The sequence below is a fragment of the Amblyomma americanum genome, chromosome 1, assembly GCF_052857255.1.
Source record: "Amblyomma americanum isolate KBUSLIRL-KWMA chromosome 1, ASM5285725v1, whole genome shotgun sequence".
Classification (NCBI taxonomy): Eukaryota; Metazoa; Arthropoda; class Arachnida; order Ixodida; family Ixodidae; genus Amblyomma; species Amblyomma americanum.
Genome location: NC_135497.1, coordinates 97,479,937 through 97,486,713, shown reverse-complemented (window position 1 = coordinate 97,486,713; position 6,777 = coordinate 97,479,937).

Below are 6,777 nucleotides of genomic sequence, written 5' to 3'. Positions count from 1 at the left end.
ATTGGGCGCCAAATCACCAGTAGCCAATTATTCCGAGCTGCCAGCAGAAAGCAGCCCTTCCGAATGAACATGGAAGGCAAAGAAAAAAAAAGGCCAAACATAGTTGGCGTCTTGGGTGAAGTTCGGCTCATCGCCAAAGAACACAACCCTGCGAATGCCGAACAAAGGCGTAGACGCCGTTGATGTTCCATGACGGAAGTAGTGCGAGCAAGTTAAACGACAAGCGAACATGTGGAACAAGTTAATGAAGTGGTTAGAAGAAGCTAACTCAGTGAGTCAACCCATGTAAATCAATGGGACAAATACGCCCCACTTTCTTTACCCCAATTTGGGGCCAACGGGACAGATATGTCCCACTTTTTTCACTTAACAATTTGCACTGAAACTGTGATGATTTGTTGAGAACAGTTTCTGTGCACCTCATCTGCTTGGGCAATCAAAACTTTTTAATCAGTTTTGCAAAATTAAATGTCGCACAAAGGGTTTAAGATGACCGTACACGGTCGTCCAGGTATAGAAGAGCCTGTACCCTGAAATATGATGGAACACATATGTGACTTTGCTTGCATCGCCACGTGGCATGGCTTAGCTGCGTATAGTACTATACTGGGGTCAAAAGTTTCCACGCCGTGAGTTATAGGAAAACCGTTTATTGTAGCTCCACCTCGCCTGATATTGTATGAGGCATTAAAGTCCTACATGCTCCTTCCTCTCTTCACGATATCAGGTGACTGGGTAGCGAGGAGGAGCTACAATAAACGTTTTTCCTAGAACTCGCCTCCGGAAAACTTTTGCCCCCAGTAGTACATGGCCTGGGTGGAACCCACGCTGAGAGCAGGCCTCGCCGCCTCAGCAAACGGTGTTTATACGCGCAACGATGTGCGCTCTTCCAAACCAATAGCGCGTTGCGCCCACTAAACGTGATAACTGAATATTTGCAAAAAAAGATGCAGGAAAGACTAGAAAAAGCGGAATACTATACTATCTCGCGCATGCGGGTCCGGGGCGCTCGGAACTTCATAGAGTCTCAAGAATTGATAACGCTTCTGCCTGTCCGTGTACCAAACGGAATTGGTACCAAAATGACGTTGTCCTTCATCTGTCCTACAAAACGTGACGTGCGAAAGCTTGCGTTTAGCCTGGTTGGCTCATGGTTTTAAAGCGAAAGGTTTACTACTCCAGCCAGCGAGCCATTTCGGCTCGTCGCGCACTTCTGCCGTATGCGCGTGGCCTGACCTTGAGCCGCCGTTGCCTAGCAACGCCGCAACCGCGCTCCAACAGATGGCGCCGCCGTCGACGCCCGTCGCCACTCGCTCCACCAGATGGGCTCCGCTGGGGTATAGGGAGAGGAGATGTCGCCTCGCGGGGGGGGGGGGGGGTATATATGCATACAGTGACTTAGGTTTTTATGCACCGGATTTAAAAAAAAATTCCTGTGCGCAAAATACTCGCCTAATTTAGAGCAAACGGCGCTCACAGGCAGAATATTGTTGCCTAAGTTGTTTGAGATCTAAATGAACATGGGTACTTGCCTGTATTTGGTGGAATTGGCGAGAAACTGCTTTCGGCTACGAGTACAGTTTTTGCAGACGCGAGCCAAGCAGCCGGTCTCACAGGCTGCGCCATCTCCCAGTTGAACGTGCAACTCACAAGCGACGACTTATCAGTTATTAGTGTGGGCTGTTGGTGTCACATTTTCACTGCGGTATTTAGTAGAAGAATCAGTGATGTTCCCTGTGATCTTAATTACAGCGGGCAGACGAACCCCATCTTCGAAGAGAGCGCGCTTCTCGCATCCACCGAGCCGAGACGTCGTTTGCCTCGCCGTCCGGCAGATGGCGCAGCCTGTGAGATCGGCTGCTTGGCTCGAGTCTGCAAGAACTGTACTCGTAGCCGAAAGCAGTTTCTCGCCAATTCCACCAGATACAGGCAAGTACCGATGTTTATTTAGATCTCAAACAACTTCGGCAATAATATTCTACCTTGTGAGCGCTGTTTGCTCTCTATGAGGCCAGAATTTTGCACACAGGAATTTGAAACGGAGGACCTTATATATATATATATATATATATATATATATATATATATATATATATATATATATATATATATATATATATATATATATATATATATATATGAGACAAGTTAAAGGAAATGAGGGGCCCGTTTGACAAATTTATGAAGGGAGCCAACAGTCACCGAAACCAAGGTGCATAGGGGAACGTTAATTTTTTTTTATTATTATTAATGTGTTATGCTTATCAGTGGGATAATAATACTTAGATTAATAAATCGCTTAAAGAAAATTACTTATAAAGCAGCAGAAAAAACAACCATGCCGCCGGTGGGATCCGAACCCACGACCTCCGAATATCGCGTCCGGTGCTCTTACCAACTGAGCTACGGCGACGGCTGTCCAATCTGCTGCTCTCGTGGGTATTTATGTTTACTGGGTGTAAGCGAGCTTGAGAGTGTTCACCAGCGCCACCCTCGACCATAGCGGCGGACGTAGCACGTCCTGTAATACCGCGAGCGTGACGTAGAACGTCATATAACGGTGAGGGCGGAAACTGTGCGAGAGCCCTCTTATGCTACCTATGGCATCAAGACTGCCAGAACCGAGACCCTCGTTAAGCTATTAGGAGACAAGTTAAAGGAAATGAGGGGCCCGTTTGACAAATTTATGAAGGGAGCCAACAGTCACCGAAACCAAGGTGCATAGGGGAACGTTAATTTTTTTTATTATTATTAATGTGTTATGCTTATCAGTGGGATAATAATACTTAGATTAATAAATCGCTTAAAGAAAATTACTTATAAAGCAGCAGAAAAAACAACCATGCCGCCGGTGGGATCCGAACCCACGACCTCCGAATATCGCGTCCGGTGCTCTTACCAACTGAGCTACGGCGACGGCTGTCCAATCTGCTGCTCTCGTGGGTATTTATGTTTACTGGGTGTAAGCGAGCCTTGAGAGTGTTCACCAGCGCCACCCTCGACCATAGCGGCGGACGTAGCACGTCCTGTAATACCGCGAGCGTGACGTAGAACGTCATATAACGGTGAGGGCGGAAACTGTGCGAGAGCCCTCTTATGCTACCTATGGCATCAAGACTGCCAGAACCGAGACCCTCGTTAAGCTATTAGGAGACAAGTTAAAGGAAATGAGGGGCCCGTTTGACAAATTTATGAAGGGAGCCAACAGTCACCGAAACCAAGGTGCATAGGGGAACGTTAATTTTTTTTTTATTATTATTAATGTGTTATGCTTATCAGTGGGATAATAATACTTAGATTAATAAATCGCTTAAAGAAAATTACTTATAAAGCAGCAAAAAAAACAACCATGCCGCCGGTGGGATCCGAACCCACGACCTCCGAATATCGCGTCCGGTGCTCTTACCAACTGAGCTACGGCGACGGCTGTCCAATCTGCTGCTCTCGTGGGTATTTATGTTTACTGGGTGTAAGCGAGCCTTGAGAGTGTTCACCAGCGCCACCCTCGACCATAGCGGCGGACGTAGCACGTCCTGTAATACCGCGAGCGTGACGTAGAACGTCATATAACGGTGAGGGCGGAAACTGTGCGAGAGCCCTCTTATGCTACCTATGGCATCAAGACTGCCAGAACCGAGACCCTCGTTAAGCTATTAGGAGACAAGTTAAAGGAAATGAGGGGCCCGTTTGACAAATTTATGAGGGAGCCAACAGTCACCGAAACCAAGGTGCATAGGGGAACGTTAATTTTTTTTATTATTATTAATGTGTTATGCTTATCAGTGGGATATTAATACTTAGATTAATAAATCGCTTAAAGAAAATTACTTATAAAGCAGCAGAAAAAACGTCCGCCGCTATGGTCGAGGGTGGCGCTGGTGAACACTCTCAAGGCTCGCTTACACCCAGTAAACATAAATACCCACGAGAGCAGCAGATTGGACAGCCGTCGCCGTAGCTCAGTTGGTAAGAGCACCGGACGCGATATTCGGAGGTCGTGGGTTCGGATCCCACCGGCGGCATGGTTGTTTTTTCTGCTGCTTTATAAGTAATTTTCTTTAAGCGATTTATTAATCTAAGTATTATTATCCCACTGATAAGCATAACACATTAATAATAATAAAAAAAAAATTAACGTTCCCCTATGCACCTTGGTTTCGGTGACTGTTGGCTCCCTTCATAAATTTGTCAAACGGGCCCCTCATTTCCTTTAACTTGTCTCCTAATAGCTTAACGAGGGTCTCGGTTCTGGCAGTCTTGATGCCATAGGTAGCATAAGAGGGCTCTCGCACAGTTTCCGCCCTCACCGTTATATGACGTTCTACGTCACGCTCGCGGTATTACAGGACGTGCTACGTCCGCCGCTATGGTCGAGGGTGGCGCTGGTGAACACTCTCAAGGCTCGCTTACACCCAGTAACATAAATACCCACGAGAGCAGCAGATTGGACAGCCGTCGCCGTAGCTCAGTTGGTAAGAGCACCGGACGCGATATTCGGAGGTCGTGGGTTCGGATCCCACCGGCGGCATGGTTGTTTTTTCTGCTGCTTTATAAGTAATTTTCTTTAAGCGATTTATTAATCTAAGTATTATTATCCCACTGATAAGCATAACACATTAATAATAATAAAAAAAAAATTAACGTTCCCCTATGCACCTTGGTTTCGGTGACTGTTGGCTCCCTTCATATATATATATATATATATATATATATATATATATATATATATATATATATATATATATATATATATTGGAGAGCGCGAAAGAGACGCAACAACGACAGAACGAAGCGAGGAAGAGACAACGCGCTCAAGAGACGCCAGAAGAGCGCGCCGCACGACTCGAGAAGCGTCGTAACGAATATGCGGCTAAAAGAAGTCGTGGCACTTCCAGGAGTGACTCTTCAACTGCGGAAGAGACCGGTTTGAGTTCTCTAGAGCGTCGGAATGAGACGCTGCGTAGACGACGAGCCGAGGAAACCAAGCTTTCGCAATTCAACTAGGGTTAACCAGAGCTAAACCACAGACAATTTTTGCTTTGCTGAGTGGTCGGCACATCTGGCGACGATATTAAAGTCAGGTTAAGCTTTCATCGAGGTTAAGCTGACCTGATCGGTTCGCGCCGCAGCTGGAAGACGACGATGTGCAATGCACAGCGCGAAAGTGGTGTTGCAGTTTAACACGAGGCGTGATCGGTTGCGACGATATAATAGCGCTCTCGTGATGTTGCCAACGAAGCTGAACGAAGGATGACCAACATTCGCAAGCCTGTTGGCAGTCGCTGCATTGTCGATTAGAACCTAGTAACATTTCACTCCTATAGCTCTTCGTAATGCCGTGGAACGCTTTAACGTGTCTACACCGGCGTTTCATTTCGCGAAGTATACGACAAAGGAACACGCTAGCCAGTGCTACAGAAGCGCTGCATGGTCTGTATCTCGGAGGGTATTGGGCGACAGAAAGTTTCCCAGCCGCGGTGCCAGAAACGCACACACGTGGACAGGCTGGTAGCGCTGCATGGAGGGGTTTTCTGCGAAACGAATAACGCGAAATAACAGAGCAGCTGCATTGTTAACTGGGTACGATGCTCGTGCTATTCTCGCGTCTGCTTTCAAAATGTCGCCTGGTTTGCTCCTGAAAAGAGCACTTGCGCCCAGTAGACAAGCCTACTCGAGTCCGTACATGTCCGTGCGTTATAAACGCACACTTTCACTGGTACGTTTTTTTTCTCTCGATAACTGCGTAGTGCGTATTACTACCGTATTTACGCGCATAATTTGCGCACTTTTTATTCAGGAATTAGGACTCGAAGAAGGGGGTGTGCAAATTACGTGGGGATTTCGCGAGCGCGACTTAAAAAAACTGCACAAAGGTCATAACGCGCAATATAGGTATAGTGTATGTTGCAGCGTATACGTCAGCACCCGGACCCGCACCCCACGCTGGCCGGCCCCCGAAAAAAAGTTGACTCTAAATGAAAATCCGCGTAAATACACACTAAACAAATCCTCACCCTTAAGGGTGCAAATCAGCTGTCCACAGAAGAACACCCTTTTTCCGTCTAAAAAGGGTGCAGAGATCAGCACCCTCCAGGAAGGGTGCACAGCATGAAAGTTTAGGGGGCGCGCATCAGGCCAAGGCTTTTGCTTCATAGGTGGATCAACGTGGAGCACCCTTCCAACATGCATTCTTAGAGGTGTTATGGAAAAATAGTACTCTTTAATGAGTGGGCAACCATTACATCCTGTAAAGTATCATTAAGTGCACCCTTCTTTAAGGGTGCTGATCTCTGCACCCTTTTTTAGCACCGAACAACTGAAATGGGTGTTCGTCTGGGGACAGCTGATTTACACCCTAGAAGGTGAGAAATTGTTTAGCGTGTACGGTATGTCAGCATCATTACCAGGATGGCTTGTGAGAAAAGAAAAAGGGGGAGGGGGGGGGCATGGATGTGTGTTGAAAAGCCAATCTATATAACGCGCTTACACGCAGCGGCGGTGTCTAAGGGTCAAAAAAGAGCACTGTCGCCGCGGAGTTTACCGTCAGCGGGACTGTCTCCGGCTTCCACGGCTGTCCTGCAGGGCAGCCTGGTTAATACGCTGCGAAAAAAAGGACGCCAGGTGGCAGCGCGGAACGGCGACACCGCTACGGTGCAACCTTCGCCGTGTCCGCGTTCGGTCGCTCCCTGAATGGGCCGCCTACGGATTCGCGGGCTAGCGAGTCTGGCCCTGGCACCATTCAAGCCCGTCCGGCTGCAGGGCGGCTTGATCAATCTG